The 22386-nt window shown below is 46.0% G+C and overlaps 1 protein-coding gene across 1 annotated transcript in view; it reads left to right on the top strand.

Moving 5' to 3' along the window:
- Positions 1-576: 576 nt before the first annotated feature.
- Positions 577-22386, top strand: part of HIVEP3 (HIVEP zinc finger 3) — a 326138-nt gene continuing 304328 nt past the window's right edge. Inside the window, exon 1 of the mRNA XM_081085788.1 lies at positions 577-829. The gene's annotated coding sequence lies outside the window, so the exon portion shown is untranslated. The remainder of the gene's footprint in view (positions 830-22386) is intronic.

Below are 22386 nucleotides of genomic sequence, written 5' to 3'. Positions count from 1 at the left end.
CCCATGAACATGTGTGTTCAGCAGTGAAGGATCATAGTGTTTACATAACATGCTGATTAGTCACTGAGGAGCTCATCATGGCAATAAGTGTGTCCAGTTTTATATCTTACATTTGCGTTCTCACTCTCTCTCTCTACATATATATTTACATATATGAAAATTTTAAAAAAGGCACTGAAAACTGAAATCATTATCACCGTGAGCAAGCCTGTCTGTGGCTTTAGACACAGGACTGACTTCCTGCGCTGGGACGGGTAGCTATTCAGGAGTGATAATTGGTGTACTGTATCTTTAAAAGGTTAAAACCTCTTTCAAAAAAGGTCTGGACTCATAGTGGAAAAGGCAAGCGAGGCATGGGTTGGCTCCGGATTCAGAAAACAGCTGCCGATTAGATTCTGTGTCCGAGGACCGAATTTATTCCGTGTTTTTCAGCAGCAGGAATTCGGGAGGGATGCTACTGTTTGGGTCTCTGATGGTGATTTATATTTATTCAGAGGAATAACAGAGGGTGGATCTGTTCCCGGCGCGAGCATGCTCACAACCAGCCGTCTCTCCCATTATCCAACTGCCTAGTTCGGTGCTTCAATGTACATGCATATTCCGTGTGCATATGTGTGTGTACCAACACGCACGCATGCCTGTGTGGACAGACGTGTGCACAGGTTCTGCTTTAAGGACAATTCTTTCAATGAGGTCTTTACCCCTTACTTGAAACAGGTGTTCATGAAAAAAATGCACACAATCCTGACTGACCGGAATAATTCCTGAAGAAGGGGCTGGATCCGTGGGTCAGAGAACACAGGACCAGTTTGCCATCCCAAGGCCCAAGGTAGGGGACTCTGGATTTTTATTCTGCGGATGGGTTCCTTGTGTTTGATTGTATTTGTTGTGGTTTTGCCTGCGGCCGCCCTGGAAAATGAAATAGCGAGTTGCGATTCCATTTTGTCATTGCATTTCTTGGGCATGGTGTCCGGGGTGCTGAGGTGCACGGGCCTGCTTGGTGGGTGGTCGCACAGCCTGAGGTGCCCTCCGTGGGCTGAGCCGGCTGCTCGGCCTGGTGCTGGGGGAGCCAGCGAGCCTCAAGTGACCCCGCGCGTCAATCACCCGCGCGGCTCGGCGGAGGCTGCGGCAGCGGCGGCGGCTGTAACCCTGTGCGCGCCGCGCTCCTCGCTGGCAGCCGGGCACCCGCGCACTGCCGACCGGGTTCAGTGAGCCTCGGCACCGGCATTTTCTCCTGCTGCCCGGGCTGCTGCTCAGGCTCAGGGTCGCTCAGGCCCGCCGCGGTCTCTGTGGCCCCCTTGGTGGAGAATGAGAGTCGCAGGATGCTGGGTGCTTAAGCGGAAGGATGAACTTTCCCTTCTCCCCTTCATCCGAGCCCCTTCCCCCAAATGTTCCTAAAGCAAAATCACCACCTCCCTCCCCTCCACATGAAACCAAACCCAAACTCCTACTCTGTTGGGGATCCTCGCCTCACCGCTAGTCAAGCGGCTGCCCCCTCTCCAAGTTGTGCCACATATTTACCAGCTTTTAAAACTAGAAACACTGCTGGTGCTGGTGGCCCTGCGGAGGTTGTGCGGCTGCCCGAGGACTCCTGAGCGCGAGGACTGCCTGCCGCGGCGCAGACTGGGGCAGAAGAGTGTAGAGGGACTTGGGGGCCAGGCGCCGCCTTCCTGGATGGGGCAGCTCTGGGTTACTGGCAGGGCGGGGCACTTCTGTGGTTTGGCAGACCCTCCCTTGAACTTTGTGGGCAGTGGCTGCAGGCGGAGGGTCTGCGAGGTCTGGTGGCGGGATGAGCAGCGCCTTGGTCCTCTTTCTGCGGCACACCTTCAAGTTCCGGGCAGCCGGTGGCGTGGTGACGGGCAGCAGCCAGGTGCCCCCCAGCCACATCATGTGCTTCGCTCCTGTTAAAATTGGCCTGCTTTTTCTGGGTGTTGGGGGAGGGGTGGGAAGAGGATGAGGTGTGAGCTGAACCGATTCCACGTTCCCCAGCCCTTGTTGGTGTGATTATGTAACCCCAAGTAATGATCAGACCGTGTGCCCGAGCAGCTCCGCACCCACCCCGCCCGCCCTCCCCCGAATGAAGAAGTTGGGTCCCACGTTTAAGATGTTTAGGATGTCTTTATGTAACTGTCCGTATGCGGGGGGAAGGGAGAGTGTGGAGAAGAGCAAGTCATTTGCGCATCTTATGTGAAGAACAGAGGCCAAGATCACATGTCCATTGGGGACAGGGTGCAATCGGCTTTGGGTTGGTGTTGATCCGAAGACCCTCCCACATCCCTCTCACCCAGTCGTTGCTGGTCTGAACTTTCATGTGGTCATTTCACCCCTGCAGGGAGGTTGGAATCACTCCTGCAGGAACCTGGGTTCCTAAGTAACAGAGAACATGAAATCGGAATCCAGGGTGACTCCCCCAGGCTCACTTCTTTTGGGTCCCAGCTGTTCTCTATGCTTCCCAACAAGGGGAAGAGTTTCTGCCCCACTGGGGTTTCAGTTTTGCCCTGAGGTTGGGGTACACTGTAGGCCGGAAGGCAGGCCTCAGATGCTGGCCAGTATGCATGCATGACATATACTCTTTAAAGCTGTGGTGACTTGCAGGGGCTGGAGCCCCTGTACATTCTTGAATTAAAATTCTGTGGGATTTTTTTTCAAGGTAGGAGATCAGCTGTCCCATAGAGATATCTGCAGGCAGGAGGGGAAGGTGTGTGTGACATTTAGCTCTCCCTCTTCTTTCCCCCCACTCTGCTTTGCTAATGTACTCACAGGACTATCTCATGGGCCCCTTTGTCATGCCCCTTAGTGCCTAGGGCTGCTGGGTGGATTTATTAGTATGGTGGGGAAGTCTGTCCCCTTCAGGCTAAGATTTTTTTCTCTCTCTCAACACACCAGTGGTTCTCTTCAAGGGCCAGCTTCTGAGGTGTGTACCGGGGCAGTGGATTAAGATGTGCTTAACTGGCACTGTTGTTGAACTGTCTCTGCCCATTGAGTTTCAGTGGCAGCGGAGAATTGTGTGCTGTCTTTGGGTCCTTGCCAAGTGAGTCATAGGGACATTTAGTGTGTGAAAGTTACAGGCAAGGAGAAGATGCACTTACTCCGAAATCCTGGCAGATTCCAGGCCCCGACTTGATGGAAGATAACGTTAAGAAAACTGTGTGACAACTGGACAGTTTTAAACTTGTGGCTCACTTCCCCCGCTGTGAGTTCCCTGGTATCTTTCAGGTTCTTTTCTGCCCTCCATGCTGCCCATTAAGGAGGCCCTGACATGCTGTTTTTCTTTACATTTCCAGTGGAATCAAAGCATATTTACAGATCTACAGATTGGCTGGGCAGGCATGGCAGGAAACACTAGCTCTAGGAACAGGTAGCACTGGTGTTTCCAGCTAGACTTCACCAAGGCCCTTGACGAGTGCTGTTCTTTATTTGTGAAGTGGGTGTAATCATCATAGCCTTTCCAAACCCACTGAAAAATGGAGAAGAAAATGAGATGAGTTAAAAGGTTAACATGTGCTTTGTCGCTGATGGTTATTAGGCGAATACTACAACAGTATGGATCTCGCATTTACATAATTTCACTAACCTAGTTGGGACCTAAGTTGTAAACCAAGAAAGATGCTGTAAGTCCATGAGCTACAGCTCCTGAATTTTGATCATTGCAGAAAATTTCATGCCCTCTTTCAGGACTCTTTATTAGTAAACAGCCCTAAGAGGCTTGGTTATTTGTTTGCCAAACACACCTAGCAAATTGAAATATATTGATAACATACCATACTATACAAGGGTTATTAAAATTTTTTTTGGTCATGTGCCAGTAAGAAGTACTAGTAATGTAAGAAACAGAAAAACTAAAAAAGAAAACTTTACATAAATTTAAAAGGCACAGGACTTCAAAGCATAGAACTTTAAGACTATTTAATGTAAGTATTAATGCAAACAAGTCATTGAAATTTTATATATTTTGATGGGTCTTCAGGGCCCATAATTACCACTATGCTCACAATGACCCAGATGTATAAAGAGAAGTTTCAATGACATTTTGTGTCCAATTTAAAAGGCATGAGAATTTGAAATATACCCAAAATGATTTCTTTCGCATGATGCTTAAAGGAAAAACTGCATTTATGCAAGATAACAGACCCCCCCCCCCCGAGGTTTCTGGGCAGCCAGGAGCTTACTGATCAAAATTACATTATAACTATAAAGCTCTCTCATGTTGAAATTCATTGAGAAGTTTATGATCTCTTGCTGAATTTTAGCAGGGAGCTATTACACATTTGATGCTGCAGAAAATATTAAGAAGGAAACATGCAAGCTTGTATTGTGACAGGAGACACACTTAGAGCCTTCCAACCTGGTGACTCTAACGCTGCAGTTGGAAGTGACACAGTGATGAAAAGATGAGAGGTCAGCCCCAGAGGCGTGCGTTTCTTACGTCAGTGCAGGGAATGTGGACGTCTCACTGCCAGTGTGCCATTAGGCAGCTCATCAGAAACACAAGGTCAAGGAGTCATGGCAACACCCTCATGCTAAGCTGTGATGTGTATTCAATTCAGACATTGTGCTCACAACTGGAGGGTGGCTGAGTTACAGGAGCAGTGCTTAGCTTTGCCTGACTCGCTCCCAGTTTGCTTAGTTACAGTTTACTCCAAAACAAAGGCGCCAGGAGAAACAAAAGGAGAAGAAAGCGATTACTGACACTTTTTAAATATAATACATATGTCAAAAGTGTGAAGACCATAATTAAAAGTGGCTGAAGAATATTGCTCAGTTTCTAGTTGCACAAAATCTTATGGGTTTTTTTTTTTTATACATTACTTGAACACATTTTTGAAATTGCTGAGAAGAAACTGTCAATCACAGGTCATTGAATATGGTCAGAAATGCTCAGAACTGTCCCAGGTTTACATAAGCAAAGGGATACTGGTGTAATAAGGTGGAGAAAAGGGAATTCTCTGAAATCCCAGGGGCTTGAAAGGCAGAGGGTGGTGGTGGGAGGTGACTCGCCAGAGGGCTGCCCTTTTGGGAGGGTAGAGTTTGAGAATAAGCGCTTGGGCTGTACATACAGTCTGTTGATGAAGCCATTTGTGAGAGATGTGATTCCTGCCTCCTTACCAAGTGTTACAGAATGCCAGGGGTAGCTGGCATCCTTGTGAAAAAAGGAGAAGGGTGGAGCTTTACATCCAGGTGTGCAGTAGAGGTGAGCTGAGAATACCCCTCAGATTGGGGGAACACAGCCAAGGATCTTGGGAACTCTCTGAATGCCATGGGTCCTTGAATTGAGGTTCACGGCCAACTTAAAAAAAATGAGTAATGTATGCAAAGAAGAGCTGATAAATAATAGAAAGATGGAAAAAATAAAAGCAGTGTTATACATCCATGACATGCTCTTCTGAGTCTCCATCACCAAAGTTAGTCTGTTCACTCATTCATTGGACTTCCAGGCTTGGCATTTGATGCAAAGCTATCTTAAGATCAGAGGAGCTCTGATAAAAAAAAAAAAAAAAGAACTGATTTAATTTTAATGAAAGAGGAAATCTGAAAACCTCCTCAATCAAAATTCAACACTATAGACCTTTGACATCCTCTAAGGATGCATCTCAAACCCTTGGCATATTCCCAATTTGAAAATGCGGATGTACTTGTGTAGGCTCTTGACTGCCTTCTGAATCGGGTTTCTGTCCAGAGAGAAGAGGTTCCCATGGTTATTCACAGGCCACCAATTATTTGCCTTTTCAAGTTGCACTCAAGGAAATAAAGTTTCTCTCACTTTCAGGGAGTTTCTGTTTTGCTGGTTGTGTTTTGGGATGAGGAGCTTTGACAAGGCTCCCACGTGACTTGCTCTTGTGCTGTCGCTTTGCAACACGCAGGCAGTTCACACTGGCGCTTCAGGGAAAGGAGCACTGCTGCGTGGTGTGGCTGTTAGGGGCTGTTCACACGTGACCAAAAAAGCGAACGTTGAATCTACAAATGCCAAACATCTGTTGGAGCTGATAAAAAAAAAATTGCACATGTGTGCAATCTCCCAAACTCCCCTCACTCCTTGGCCCTCAAAATACACTTCATGTGCTCTTAGAAACTTCCTCTGACTCAGCAAACCTCAGTGAGGAGACTTGTGGTAGCAAACAGCTTAAGCACATGATAAAGGACTCAAATGAGAGCATCACCGTTGAAATCTAGGCAAGAGAAACAGAATGTAGTCATTTACTCCATGCCCTCATTTTAAAGATTTCAAAACTTGAGAAGATTCCAGGAGAGTAAAAAATAACATAAAACTACTGTACTTACGATTGTACTAAATTAAAGAGCCAGAGCAGAATGTACTCTGGAGGTTGGGGCTTGCTACATCTTACTAAAGAGATTCTTCCAAGAATGGTTCTGGAGTGATTTGGGTACAAGCTCTTAGAATTTAAGTGGGTTTAAGAGTTCCGCCAATTATAGTTGAGTTGCTCATCTTTGTCAAGCAGCTAGAAAAGATATGGATGACAGGAACCACAGCAATTTCATATGCTTCTTATTAAATTCTTTTATGAACTTCTTTTATTTATTTTTATGTTAATCCTCACCTGAGGATATTTTTCCATTGATTTTTAGGGAGAGTGGAAGAGAGAGGGAAAGACAGAAACATCTATGTGAGAGAAACACATCAATTAGTTGCCTCCTGCATGCACCCCAGCCAGGGCCCAGCCCAGGAAGGTGCTTGCAACCAAGATATGTGCTCTGGACCGAAATCAAACCCACGACCCTTTGTTCTGCAGGCTGACAAGCTATCCACTGAGCCAAACTGGCTAGGGCTAAAGTTCTTTTAAAAGAATTTTACTGAAATAGTTAATAGATACAAAAGAATACTTATTTACTGTACATAAAAGTATAAAGTCTATATATAACTCATGTTCTCACTAGTCAATTTAAGAAAAAGAATATTATTCTTACCTTTGAAGAGTGGCTCCCTTCTCCATCCCACCTCATCCCAAACCCAATTGAAGGATAACCATTTCCTGGACATTTCTGTTTCTTTTCCCCATGCTTTTTTAATTGTCTTACCCTCTTATATTTGCATCCCTAACCAATATCTTGTTTGGTTGTGCATGTTTGTGAATGTCATATAAATGGAGTCATACTGTCTGTATTCTTGTGCTTAGAGTTAACCCATGCATACCAGTAGGCTGCACTGATTGACAAACACCTAAAATATTTCCATATCAGTTGGTGGTCAATTTCTGCTTACCTGACTCTGCTCCTGTTCCTCCCATCACTAGGGGTCCCATGAGACCTCTTCAAGTCCCTCCACCTCCTAAGGGGATTACACCTGGCAGGGAGTCTTGGGACCCAGATCCAGCACTATGGCTGGGATCTCTTTAGACTGGACAGTCCCTATACCAACTGATTGCTAAATGTTTCACTCCTGGATTAGGGCACACTGTTATGTAGTGGAAATGTTTTCATTTTGCTGAACTGTAATAATTCCATTGCATGAATATATTGTGCCTTATATATCAATGCTATTATTATCACTTAAGTATTTCTTAAGCTATTATAAATAGTGCTGCTGTGAACATTCTTGTTCAAGTTGGTGAGCATTATATAAGTTCACTTAGGGAATATACAGAGGAGTAGAACTACAGGTCACAGACTATGGTCATCAATGCTACTGGAATAGTTCAAAATTAATTGTCATTATGTTAAATAAATTTCACCTCAATAAAAAATTAATTTCCATTATGTTTAATCAATTTTTGCACCTAGCTGTGGATGTAATTACTTGTTCCTATTGTTGCCTATCCTTGCTAACACTATATTTTGTTGGATATTATCAGAAATTTTTGCCAGTCTTGTGGGTGTATAATAGTGTCTTATCTGGTTTTAATTTGTATATATTTAATTACTAAAGAGGTTCAGCATCTTGTCATACACTTGTTGGCCTTTTGACTTTCTTTTTCTATTTGAAGAGCCTTTTCAAGTTTTTGCCCATTTATTTAAAAATTGGATAGTTTGTATTTTTCTTTTTTATTTGTAGAAATTCTTTATGTGTGCTGGAAACTATTACCGAGTGTTGAAAATACCTTCTCCTAATTTGTAGTATTTTTCTTTTTTAGTATTTTTAGAGTTGCAGAAATTCTGGATTTGAGTGTGTTTAAAATTTATCAATCTTTCCTTATCATTTAACTTTTTGTGCCTTTTAAAGGACATCCTTCCCTATGAAAGGTCATAAAATAGGCACTTAAAGTGCCTTCTGCAATTTTCAGAGTTTTGCCTTTCATGTTCAACATTTTCCCTTGAGAATAATGTTCTCTGTGCATTTGATTATTCCTTATCAGGATTATTCCTTATTTTTTTTGTAGTTTGCAAATAGTTTTTCTAAAAATCACAAATAACACTTTTAAAAAAAACACTCTTTCTGCATTAATTGAGAGGATTTATGTGATTTTTCCTTTCTTTAATTTGTTAATGTTGGGCAAAGGTTAAATTAATCATGTTTTCCTAGACTAGACCTGACTTGGTCATGATGGTTTCAATTTTTTTAAATACATAGCTGGATGTGTTTTGCTAATATTTTGTTGAGACATTTTGTATATTCATGAATGTATTGGATTGTAATTTTCATTTGTCCTATTATCCTTGCTAGGCTTTTGTATCCTGCTTATGCTAGACTTGTGAAGTGAATTTTAGAATTCCTCTTTATATATTCTCAAAAAGAGTTAGGTAAGGCTGGAATTCTCTCTTCCCTGGAGATTAAAAAAAATTATGTTTTTATTGATTTCAGAGAGAGGAAGGGAGAGGGAGAGATATAGAATCATCAATGAAAGAGAAACATCTATCAGCTGTCCCCTGCATGTCCTCATACTCGGGATCAAGCCCACAATTCTGGCATGTATCCTGACCGGGAATCCAACCAGTGACCTCTTGGTACATGGGATAGTGCTCAACCAATTGAGCCACACTGGCCAGGCTTCCCTGGAGATTTTTAAATCTCTAATTCAGTTTCTTCAGTAGTTATTGGGCTAGTCTGTTTTTAACTATTTTTTTCCTTGAATTGCTTTTGGTAAGTTAGATTTTTTTTCTAAGAATTTGTCCATTTTATCTGAGTTTTCAAAATTTTTACCATGAAATTATTAATAATATGTGTTTATCTTTTTAAGCTCTGTAGCATCAGTGGTTATGTCCCCCTTTCATTTGCAATACTATTGTGCCTTCCATATTCTTTTGTTGCGTAAATCTTTTCAGATTTTTTCCTGTTATTAATCTTTTAAAGAACCAATTATTAATTTTCTGATTCTCCCCAGCATTTATTTTATCTTCTAGTTCATTAATTTCTGTGCTAGTTTTTTATCATTTTCTCTCTTCTGACTTGTTTGGTATGACCTATTGTCTTTTCTTAACTTTTTAAGAGAATGTTTGACTTTTTGTTTCTTATTATGAGCATTGTATTTATATAGTTCCACTGTAACTTCATCACACATTTCTTTGCTATGTAATATTTTAATATTAGTTGGTTCTAAGTATTTTATAATTTCAACTATGATTTACACTTTGACTCATAAATTATGTGTACCTGTGTTTCTTAATTTCCAAGCATCTGAGTATTTGTTTACGTATTTATTACAATGGTTGCTATATTCCACGATTCATTCAATAGATATGATAGTAGGTTCTTAGTCATGTAAATTATACAGGTTGTTTCCAGGCTAAGGTAGAAGACTAGTTGGATGCTAGTGAATAGGGTATATATGTCTTAATTCTGTTAATAAGAGTTTTACCAGGATAGAAATGAGTGAAATTGAGTAGATAAGAGATAGTTTAGCCTTTAAATGTAGAAGTACATCGGATTATAGGGAGTTAATTCTTCTTTCTTGTTAACTTGGGATTTTCAGTTTCACACATTGCTTGTCATATTTTGATAGGACATTTTTCCTGTTTACAGCTTTTTTCCAAGCCTGGACCAGAGTGGATTAGGATTAGAGACTGTCCCTTTTCTCTTCCACCTACTAAGAACTAGCTGCCCAGAATTACTCACTTTTACCTCTATGGCTGCTTGTTTTATTTTTTTCTGTCTTGGGCCAGAGTTCTACCTTCGTGCTACTCTTACTCTGCGTTCTTAGCTTTGCTATTGAATGATAGGCCTTACCGCCTGGAGACCAACTCTCTCTAGAAAAAAACACAGCGCAGGCATCCAGTTCGTTAAGACAGGCTCTCTCACCTTAAAGCAAACAGGACACGGATGGCAGCTGGCATTCCCCGAGCCCTCCCACTGCCCATGTGACTGGGTTGCGCTTGGCTGAACTCAACTTCCATGGCTTTTGGCTGGGGTCTTTATGCCTCTCTGTTGCTATGAGGGGTTTGTCTAAGAGAGCCCTGACTGATGATGCTGGTGTGATTTACTCCTAGGCAGGCATGCCCCGATGCTCATTTCCTGTTGTGACTTCTGAGCAAGGGCTTTGGGTCACCATTGTCCCCTTCCCTTCTGGTGAATCTACTTGTGGTGAGTGTAGCAGATGGACATACGCGCTGCCTTGGGCCTCCTGCAGGTCCAGGGGAGGGAGCCGTGCCAGTCTCATGCTCTGTCCCTTTCCTGCTGCCCACCTGCCTTGTTCACTTCTCATCCGGCCAGGGCAGGGGCGCCCCTGATGTGGGTGCTGTCTTAGGTAGCCATGTGGGAACAGGTGGCATGAAGGGGTCCCTCTTTCCCTCCATCCTCTTCAGGGTTTGAGATGGTAAGAGCTCATCTTGCTGCTCAAAGCCAAATGGCATTTGCTTTCCCTGTTCTCTCTGCCTCCCTTTCTCCTCTCCTGCAGCCCTCACCCCTGCCCCATCCCCATCCCCATGTGCTTTGAAGAGAACAAGTCTAGGGTGCATAAACAGTTTTCTTGGACAGAGACAAATGACCTCCCTCCTTTCCAAGGCCAGGCAGTTCTTGGAAAGACATTTCCTCTTTTCAAGGAATATATGCATAGTTTTTACCTAGAAGGCAGAAGCTACAGAGGGGCCCAGTGAGAGCCTTGTGGTCTTGCCAGCCTTCTCTGTGGGTCACTGACCAGTTTTGCAGAACATCTGCTCCCCGGAAGTAAGCTGAGGTTCAGTCGGCCTGGCTGTCTGGTCAATCCCACTAATTTGTAATGGCAGTTCTGGAAATGCATGGAGCTCAGGGGCCTGCCCCTAGGCTTGGCTGGGAGAGGGAGAGAGAAGAAGGAAGGGAGGATGACGGAAGGGAGGGAGGTAGACAGAAAGGAGGGAAGGGAAGAAGGAAAGAGGGAAAGAAAAAAGTGTGTGTGTGTGTGTGTGTGTGTGTGTGTGTGTGTGGCGGGGGGCAGGGGGCAAAGCAAAGAAGCAAAGGAAGCAGAACACACACAATTCTCACTTAAGTTTCAGAGACCAGCATGTCTCGGGTGGGATTGTATGACTTCAGGTCTCTTTTTAAAATGGAGTATAATGAACATATAATAAGATTCACCTTTTAACTCAGCGAGTTTTGACAAACATCCACAGCGATATAGCCACACTGCAATCAACACACATAACGTTTTAATCATCCCTGTAGGTTCCCGCATGCCCTCTGCGGTCCTCACACCCTCTTTCTCTGCCAGCCACCCGTCTATCTTCTGAAACTATGGTGTTGCCTTTCCTAGAACTTCATGGGGACAGATGGAATCCTACAGTACGTACTGTTTTGCTCCTGACTCTTTCACTCAGCATCATGCTGTTGAGATTCATTCATGTTGTGCACATCAGCCGTTCATTCTCTGCCTTGCGGAATAGCATTTCGTTGTATGGAGGTACCACAATTTGTTTATCCACTCACCATGGATAGAAATTTGGGGTGTTCCAGGTTTTTGACGATTTAAACAAAACTTCCATGAACATTTATATACATGCCTTTGTGTGTACACATCTTTCCATTTTCCTGGGTAGATGGGTGATCAAGTCTCTTTTCTTTATTTCTCCAAATAGAATGCCCGCTTCATGCCTTTGTGCCTATCAGCCTGTTACCACGTGGCCCCTTCCGTTTCCCATTTCATGAGTGAACATCAAATCGTAGTGGGATTTTGGACACCTGTGCGAGTCCCTAGTATATCCTTCAGACACTATATTCTTATTGTTGATCTTTGACACCCTAACTGGAGGAGAAACAATATGGCATTGGAATTTAGAGCACAGGTGTTGGAACCAGATGCAAGGGTTTAGATTCCAACTCAGTCACATACTGACTGTGTGACCATGGACAAGTTACTTAATCTCTGTTAGCCTCAGTTTCCTCACCTGCAAAATGGGGATAATACGAGTACCTACTGAATGGGATTGTGAACTATCTATAGATAAATAGATAGATGATAGATAGTTAGATAGACAGATAGATTTAGGTTGGGGCAAAAGTAGGTTTACAGTTGTTCATATGGAAAATAATACAATAGTTACTAAATAATAATATAAGAATAAACTGTTTTGAGTACTAACAACTGTAAACTTACTTTTGCCCCACCCTGTATGCTTCTCCCATAGCAAATACTACATTGATGAATGATTCGATGAAAAGGAATATCAGGGTCTGGAGTGCACATAGTCAGATATCCTCATGATGGGACTGGAACAGTCTCCACCAACTGCTCTGTTGCCGACACCCTGGCCTCTGAGCTCCCATTGGACAACGAGCACTGCCTCCACAGTGGTAGACAGACCTTTCCCCTGGTCACCTACCAACTCTCCTTCCAGTGCGGTGCTAGATGCCCCCTCTTCCTCCTTGGATTGAAGTTCTGTTTTCTTTCTCCTGAGTGTTTATTCCCCTTTGAAACCATAACTACAAGTTGCAAGGGCTGCCACTTGTTTTGTCCCTGTTCCTTCTCTCAGTTTTGCATCAGACACATAATGCCTCCACACTTGTAGGAAGCAAGGCCTGGAAAATCTGAAATCCTTGTACCCTGGTTTGCATGAATCTGCCTGCATCACAAGGATTGAACTCTAAGTTGGTTAGTGATGTGGCAAGAGACTCACAGGCCCAGAAATACTTTTCCCACAATTCTCTCCAGGATGTTACTGTCAGGGCACCTCCACAGTGGTTAGGGTTGTAGATGCCCATCCCCGAGCCCTGTCACTGCTGAAAACCAAGGACTGGGGCTCCCTTGGATGGAGGCTCTCTTCTTAGGATGGGGGCTGTGAGGCCCACTGAGTACATAATTAAAAACAAGGATTTAGCCTCACAGCCCTGAAGTGAGAAACACTTTCTGGATCTGACCTTTTCATCTCTCTGAGAATGAGATAATTCAGGGCCAGCGCGATCAAAGAACTAGAGAAATGAAAATGTGGAAATGGTCCTTGATATCACCAAAGTGAGGCAGTTGAACAGAAGCTTCCTGTGGACAGAATGAAGCTCCCAAAGCATGACCTTCCATGGGTCTGTGGAGCCTGTAGCGTCTAGAATCGGAGTGGTGCAACGCAGCAGCCATCTTTCATGAGGCTCTCTGGGTAAAGCCTGGTATTAAGCGTTTTCCTTGAATAAGCTCAGTTAATGCAGCCTGGTGAGTAGAAGACGACCATCTGCCCTTAGAGCAGTGGTTCTGTCCTAAAAGGTTCTGATTTTCTTGGTCAGGGGTGAGGCCTGGGCATTTGGACTTTTAAACACTACCCCAATAAGTTGAATGTGCAGCCAAGGCCAGGAATGCTTTACAAATGGGAATCAAGCCTTCAGAGGTCAAAGTCACTGGCCCAAGGTCACACAGCTGTGAGTGGAGTGCAGGATAGGAGCGAAGGCCTATGGGACTGCATCACTTGGCCCTGAGCACCCAGTGCTTTGCGCTGATGGGAAAAGTGTCAACACTGGCTCCTGGGGGCCAGGCAGGAAACGGTCAGTAGGGATACAAATATGCTGATGGCTTTCCCAGTGCTTCTTTGCTGACCCAACACTCTTTAGAGTCTGAGCGTGTGTGTGCTCTGAGTCTGAAAGGTTCCCAGGACAGAAAGCCTCGGCTCGGGTCCAGCTCAGCAGAGGAACATGCCATATGCCCTTCAACTCTTGGTCTGTGCTTAGCTTGGTTGCACCTGGGTCCAAGGAAACAAGTATGGATGTTTCTTTATTTCTATTCTAATGTGACCCATAGCCAGGGTCAGCACGGCAGGAGAGGGGACAAGTCAGGTGAGCAGTGGTCATTTCCATCCCTCCCTTCCAATAACTGCAATAATGGGACGCCTAAGGACCAAGTGCCCGCTGTATGCATCGGGCACTGCTCTGAGGCCTTACACCAATTTCCTCATTTTAGCCTCAGGAAGTCTGTGAACTGAGCACAGAGAACTCGGTGGCAGAACTGAGGGTAACCTTAGGCAGCCTGACTCTGGAGCTCAGCTCTTAACCATCAAACTACACTGCCTCTGATGGACCCTATTTTGCCTTGTCCTTGAATTGTTTCAGGAATATCATCCGGTCTCCAGCCTGATGATAAACTTATAGCGCAGAGGTGGATTCATAACAGGTGTTTGGTAAATGTTAGTGCTTTTATTTTATTTTATTTTATTTTATTTTATTTTATTTCATTTCTGAGGATTCCACAACATCACAATACTAGAATCATACTCAGCACGTTCCAGGAAGGTAGCATAGGTTAATGAGTTTTCTATTTCTTGACTTTTACGTGTTTCTAAATATGCTGAGTACGTTCTTAATGGTTGCATCTCACATTCAGTAGTAGTACCTGTATGAAATTCACATCCTTATGGTTTTCCAAGAAGAGTGCTCTGTGCACTCAAGGAGCCTTGATATCTCCTTTAAAGGGTTATTTTCTAGAACAGAAATGATTCTAAACCAGCCCCTCACCACTAGTGTGTTCCCCTCAGTGCTTCCGCCTACAGCCACCCACTTTCCAGCTCTTTCTCTCTCATTAACTAGCTGGCCTCTGCTCCCTGTTCCTATTCCATTCATTCCGTACTCAATAGTCAACAGGTATTGCTCGAGTTTCTATTCTGTGCTAAGCATGCTGCTAGGTCTGTGGAGTACAGTCGTGCATAAAACACACAGGTGCTTGCCCTAACACACCTTGCTTCTAAGAACACCTCTGACTTGCATATCTATTAATGCCAATGACATTGCTCAGACTTCCTCTTTTTCACCCTCTGAAGAGGATTTTAATAAGTTTAATCAGAAGTCCAAGTCTTCTTTTCTTCCCATGGATTCTGAGAACCCCCCCCCACCCCCCCCCCCTGCTGGGTTTCCGCCTACTCTTTGACCTGCTCCTGCCTGGTCTCCTTTGTTGCTTCCTCCACCTCTCTGCTTGGCCATTAGGGTCTGAGTGCCCCAGAACGCTCTTCTTCCTGTGGCCTCCCCTGGTGAACGCTCCGCCTCTCGTTTCAGTTTCTACTCATTATCTGGGCTGTAAATACAATCATTGTCTCCACTTCTCCACTGGGATGAGTCAACATGTGCACAACTCAGCTCAGTATCTGCTTCCAGCCCCTTCCCAACCACCCCCTACCCAGCCCCTGCCCTCAGCTTTTGTGTGTCTCCTCTTCAGATGTCCCCTGTCTTGGTAAGGAACACCCTGTCCCCCCAGCTGCTTGAGCTAGAAACCAGACTTCTTCCTTTGCTCTACCACCACCCATCACGCTACCCATCACACCACCCATTACCAAGTTCTCTGATTCCTCTCCTAAGGAGTGGGCTGGAATCCGCCTACTTGTCCATTCTGACTTGCATTCTACCTCTTCAGGCTGGCTGCTGCAAAAGTTTGCTAACTGGTCCTCACACCCTGCCTTGACCCTTCCAGGCTGTTCTCTGCCTTGGTCATGTCAGAGCTTCTTGCTGAGCAAAAGATGGCAGAAAATTCTTCACATGGCCTGCATGGCTCTAGAACAGTGGTCGGCAAACCACGGCTCACGAGCCACATGCGGCTCTTTGGCCCCTTGAGTGTGGCTCTTCCACAAAATACCAGGTGCGGGTGCGCACGTACAGTGCGATTGAAACTTCGTGGCCCATGCGCAGAAGTCGGTTTTCGGAAAGGAGATAGACGAAACAGTATACAAGACGAGTGTGGATGGGAGAGTTGGAAGGGGTCCACCTCAGCGAACGTACCTTAACCAGATTGAGGACGTTTTTAGCAAAGGCCAGCTTAGGAGTACCCTAATTAAGTTAATAACAATGTACCTACCTATATAGTTTAAGTTTAAAAAATTTGGCTCTCAAAAGAAATTTCAATCGTTGTACTGTTGATATTTGGCTCTGTTGACTAATGAGTTTGTCGACCACTGCCCTAGAAGGTCAACCCCTGCCCACTTCCCCAACCCCATCTCAGCCACACTCCCTTAACCCCTCTGCTGGCTTTCCTAAACAGCATGTTCTACCCCAGTTAAGAGCTTTGTACCAGCATCTCTTTTTCCCTGGAAAGCATTTCAGGGAGGTCCTCTATGGCCAGGCCCATATTGTTTGTGAAGGAACTGCTTTTTAAAAATATATATTTTGTTATTGATTTCAGAGAGGAAGGGAGAGGGAAAGAGAGATGGAAACATCAATGATGAGAGAGAATCATTGATTGGCTGCCTCCTGCCCCCCCCCCCCCGCCCTTACTGGGGACTGAGCCCAAAACCTACCTGGGCATGTGCCCTGACCAGAAATTGGGAATTGAACTGTGACCTCCTGGTTCATAGGCCAATGCTCAAATATTGAGCCACACCAGCTAGGCAGAGCTGCTTTCTTTTTCCCTGATTGGTTGTGATCAGCTTGTGGGCAGAGACCACCACTGCTTTTCTATAGTATCTCTGTCGGGAAGTTTAGAAGAGATCTGGGCTGTGACATGAGGGGGGGGGGGGGCAGGGAGTGGGGAGAGAGGGAGTGCAGGAAATCTATCATAGGTGCAAGCAATAAGGGGGTACGTGGTCTGTAGACAATTTAAAAGCAAGAATAAAACCAATTAAAAGTCTGTTTGCATTATGCCATCACCCGCACCAGAACAATGCTGCTGATAAAGTACCTTCCCCACAGGGGCAGCTGCTGCCCAACTCTTCCCTCAGCTGGATCTAGAAATAACTCCTGGGATCCACCAAGAAATAGTAGCAATGACCACTGTTTACTGACCACCTGTGCCAGATGCCTTGTTGCATGGGTGACTCTTATCACATAACTTCTCACAGCAGCCCCATGGCACAGGCATTATCGTACCCACTTTAAAGGAAACTGAGACCAAAGGGGCACATCTGGAGCAGCGGGCAGGAAAGCCCTGAGCTCGGTTGGTCCTGAGGCGGGTGGCTGTGTTTGGCCAGGTACAAAGCAGGCTTTCTGATCCGGTTCTGTCCTTTTCCTTCTGGCCCTCAGAAGCCCTGTGCTTCCAATAAACCTGCTTCAGGGAAGGGCTTTGGAATTAGGAACAAACCCAGAAACAGTCCTGCCATGGACCGGTCTTGCCGCATGCCCAGGTTCTGCTGATGGGATAAGACCATGGCCCGGAGCAGCCTGTGCAGGGACACGAATGTACATCTGGAGAAAAGTCAGGCTGGGTGTGAAGCCTCGGCCTGCTGGTTACGGGACCTTGGGGGGAGACTATTCTCAGAGGCTGTTTCCTTGTCTTTAAGGTGGGGATAATAATAGCACATACTTCATAGAGCTGTTGGGAGAGCGAAATGACCCAGCACATGTGAAACCTTTGTCCCTGTGCTCATAGACTATATGATGTATATTAAGTTCATGACAGAGTCAATGATGCGTGGTGGGCATGTGACCTTCCACATGAAGGTCATTGGGGGGGGGCAACATTAATATTTTTAGGAAGACACCTGCACTTTTCAGTGGGGTCCATGAAACAGACAAAAAGGTACTAAAAACACCTGAAGATGTGCAAACCACATCAGATGGGAACCAGATTTCTGGCTGAGAGAAGGCCTTCCTTCAAGAACAATCAGTAAAAGGTGAACATAACACCTTGTTAAAAAGGAACTTATTGGTACAATTCCAGCCATGTCGAGGTCTGCTTTTTAACCGTTTTCATTTGTATCACCTCACTGATGCGACAAGGAAACATGCCAAGTGGCAGTGGCCGCGTGTTCACCTTCAACACCGCGTGTGGCCTCCGTGCACGCGTGCCAGCCCGTGGGATTGTGCTGCCCTTCTCTTTTGCAAAGAGAGAGTGGTTGGTGTATTAATTAAGCAGAGGGGTTTTAATGCTTGCTGAATGAATAGATCTGGTCTGTCTTCTAGCCTGGGAACCAGAGCTCTTAGCTTTTATGTTATTCCTCCAAAACAATCAATTCTTACAACACTCCGGTGAGAAAACAAAGCCTGCGCTTGCTCCAGCTGCATTTGTCTGCCTTCCCACCTGTGGAGACACTGTTGCTGTCAGAGTCGGATGCAGGTATGGCTCTGTGTGCCCTGCGGACAGTGGGCAGGGGCCTTCAGAAATTCTTAGAGAGAAACAGCTCCTTCTGTGTATCTCCAGCTTGCAGGCTGTGTGTGTGTGTGTGTGTGTGTGTGTGTGTGTGTGTGTGTGTGATTGTGTATATACACTTGCATGGGTGAAGACGCAGCTTAGCCCTCAGGCCCGAGCATCCTCCTCTGAGCCAGGACAGGGATGGAGGGGAAATAGCAGACACTCTGGTGGATGGGAGTTCTAAGCCTTCACTCTGGGGCTGGGGGGGAGCCCTGTGGAGACGGGGCTTTGCCTTTCCCTTTGCAAAAGGGAAGGGCAGTATAAGGAGATGCTTTTTGGGGATGTGATGTCCAATTCACTTCCTTCCTCTCCCTCTCCCCACCCACCTCAGAAGGGAAGCAGAGGCCTTCCCTTCTGCCCTGTTGGTTTCATGTCCATCAACAGTTGGTTACTGGAAACTAAGTTTTTCTTTTTTATGTTGGATAGAAACAGCCTGAAGTAGTTTTGTATGCATACAGTGAGAACTTTGATTCCAAGAAGGAAACAAATAAACGAAAAACAGGTGAAGCTAATGTTTCCTGCCCTCAGGTGCTAGGAGGCTAAACCACCGGTTTATGGTGCACAGTGGCGATCTGACAAAAAAATAAAGTCATTGGTGATGGAAGCACTTAGCCTCCATCTTTCTCCCCGCACCCCCCCTCCCCCACCCCCCTCCCGTCCCGCCTTTCCCAGCCCCCGTCCTCCTCCTCCCCGCACAGAGAACCCGCTTTCTTTCCGAGTGTGGGCCTCACCCTTGCTGGCCTGCAGGTTGGGCCCCACAGCATGCTCTCCATGACCAAACTTCAGGCAGGCTCCTGGGAGCTCTTGTCAGCTAGGCCCCAACTTCTCACCGTCTATGTTTATTTCTGCATTGTCCAATTTTAGCAAGAATCCTGATAAGTTGGTTTAGCCAGAACCCCCTCACCCCATATCTGATCACCCCCAATGTCTGATCAGGTGCCCCATCCTCCACCACCCCCCAGTGATGTGTGATCACCCTGGCCCATCTTCTGCAAGAATCCTGTCAGGTCGGATCCTCCCTTACCCCCATGTCTCCTCTCAGTAATTCTCTATCCACTGATCCCCACCCGCTCCTTGGCTATCAACCCCCTCCCCTTTCCTTGTTTGAATTTAGAATTGATCCCAATCTCTGTCTCCCACTGCAAAACGCCGTTGCGGTGGTCCCCACACCTGTTGCAGTGGTTCCCTGAGTAACATCTGCCTTACCAAGCTTTTACATTGTCATCCAGTAAGCACTTCCCCGACAGGCCCATCCACGAGTGCAGTCAGGGTCTCTCTCCCAGTGGGGCCGCCCCCTCCTGAAGGCTGTGTGAGGGACTCCTTGGACCAGAGAATAGGCCTGAATTGAAAGGCCTGCCTTTGTGAGGAGGACTCAGGGGCCTGGACATGAGATGGCCTCGCAGAACGGAGTGGGATTTCGGCCCTGGCAGACTAGAGATCAGAGAAATAGTGGGCCAAGCACCTAGTGCTTTTGCCGCCACATACAGACAGGCCAGGCTCTGTCTCTGGATGTAACCCACACGCACAGTGATTAAGGAAGGATGAGATAATTCAGCACTGACTCTGAAGAAAAGGAATGTTCATAAACTGGTTGATGCAACAGGTCTTACACTCATTCATTTGAACCCAGAGTCTTCTTACAAATAAAAGGTAACGTTTATTGAGAGTTCCCTTTAAATTCCCATTATTTTTACCCCCATTTCACAGAGTGGGAAAGTGCTACGCAGAGAGGTTGAGTGATTGGCCAAAAGTCACACAGCTCGTAGGTAGCAGAGCCAGAGTCTGCACCCGGAAGCCTGGCTTCAGAGCAAGCCCCCTGCTACCACCACACACTATTGCCACGTATGCTAAGTATGTTAATATGCATAGGAAGTGACTACTACTCATTTAATATAAGGGTCAGTTACTCACGGAAGCAGGGCTGTGATTCATGGTGTGCTGTTTTTATTTTAACAATTGAAGGTCTTTCTTTTGGAATTTGGCTCCTGACTTCTAGAAAAATCATGTCAGAGTTGGGGGCAGTTTTCTAAGGATCTGAGTCAGTGAGAGAGGTTCCACTTGGCCTTTCTTGTCTGCCTTTCTCACTTTGTCCTTTCTCACAGTGTCTCGACCTTTAAGCCTTTTCCTTGGCCCCAGCATTTCCATTTTTCGGTACACATGTTCTCTTTCTCCTAATATAGAACAAATAAATGTTTAACACGCCCCCACAGTGTTACTGGACAATGGCCACAGCCATGCCCTGTCTTGCCCTCTTTCTCCCCCTCCCAGCCCCCGCCCTCAGTCCTTCCCCAGCCTGGCCATCCACCATCCTCCTTACCATCAGCCAGAATGCCTCCCCTGGGCCACTCACTGCTCAGGGGGCCTCCCAGGACTTGGGGGAAGTCATGCTTGCTGTCACTTTCAGCATCCCAGGCCAGTCACAGTCAGGGGGGAAGGGCAGCGGCCCCCACCCCTGTCTATAAACCACCTCTCCATTTCTGTGCCCCAGATGGAAAGATTCTCATCTAGTTATACCTCTAAACCAATTGCAATTTGAAACAATATTTTTATTTAGACAGAAATGGGCATCTCTGCCAGTCAGCATTGACTGGCTGGGGCTGGTCTGCATTAGCACATCAGGGCTGCTGACAGTCCAGCCTGTTTTTTGGTTCACCTGAGCATCTTTGTCCCTGGTATGTGTTGGGCCATTTGAAGTATCTAGTATTGCCATGGGGCCCTATAGGTCTGAATAGTCCGGTGTGGAAACATGCCAATAAAGGGGTTAAAGTAGAGGCTTGGACCAGACAGCATTGGATGTGTGTGGGGAGATGAGGTTGTGTGCAGGGACACTAGGAGGGGAAGTGGGTGAAGAGGAGAAAGTGATAGGGTCCCATGAGCATCCTTCTGTTGGCTGAGAGGTGGAGACAGGAGAGCCTGCTCAGAGGGAGGGGTCTGCCATGAATAGGGGGACAGGGACATTTGCTTCACTGGTGGCACCCTATCAGCACTTGGGTTTCTTTTCCACACGAACCAGCTGAAGCTGTCAAGCTTTCCAGTGTTTGGCTTGGCTAATTACTTGCTTGTGCTTCTAGACCCAACCACACTAGATCTTGTGGGTTTTTCTTTTTGTCCTGACCTGCTGGTGCAAGGGTAGTTTCTGCTTCTGCAAAGTGGCCAGCCAGATGCTCTCACAGCCAGCTGTGCTGCAGATTGCTTAGGAAGGCCCGCGTGTCTCTTAAATATAGACAGCGTCTTACAGTTCATTTCCCAATAGGCACACTGGGACCTCCCAAAGCCAACATGTGGAGGGCGATGTCGGGTCAAGGACGTCCTTCTCCGTAACCCCGCAGTGGTCGCCCTCATTGAGCCTCGGCCTTTGGTGACACTGTGTTGGAATGCACCAACTCCAGCCTCACTAGAGCTCCTCTCGAATTTCTGAATAAAGATATTGGCGTTGCTGCATGTTTGGGGAATGGAAGTGTTGGAATGTTTGCCATTCTCTATGTGTTGGAAGGGAAAGAGAAAAAGCAAGTGTTGTGATCCTTGATCCCCGTGTTCAAGATGAATACAAACAAGATAGAGTTAATGCCGAATAAAGGATGAGAAGCCCGCCTGCTGCACACCTTTATATGAGGGACTAAGTCAGGTGGGAAATGTAAGCTATAGCCTGTCAGGCGGCCCTAAGAATGAGGTGATTTAGGAGGGCGGGCCATGGCTCCAGATAGCAGCGTGTGAATCCTGGTTCCTCTGCTTACTAGCTGGGTAACCTTGGGCAATTTGCATCACTTCTGTGCACCTCAGTTTCCTCATCTGTAGAATGGGGATAAGGATAGTACTATGCCATGGGGTGTTTAGAAAGTTTCAACAAATTAATACGTACAAAGTGCTTTGAAGAGCGCCTGGCTCGTAGAAGCCGCTGCATCGGTTTTGTTGAACATGTAAAAGGCACCAGCAGTGGAGTTGGGATTTGAGCCCAGTGCTCTCTGGCGTTACAGTGAGGTTTCTCATCCTGGGCACTGTTGAC

This window comes from Myotis nattereri (assembly GCF_964212035.1).
Source record: "Myotis nattereri genome assembly, chromosome: 3".
Classification (NCBI taxonomy): domain Eukaryota; kingdom Metazoa; phylum Chordata; class Mammalia; order Chiroptera; family Vespertilionidae; genus Myotis; species Myotis nattereri.
Note: the sequence above shows the minus strand (reverse complement) of the source record. Positions and strands in the feature narration are given on the sequence as shown.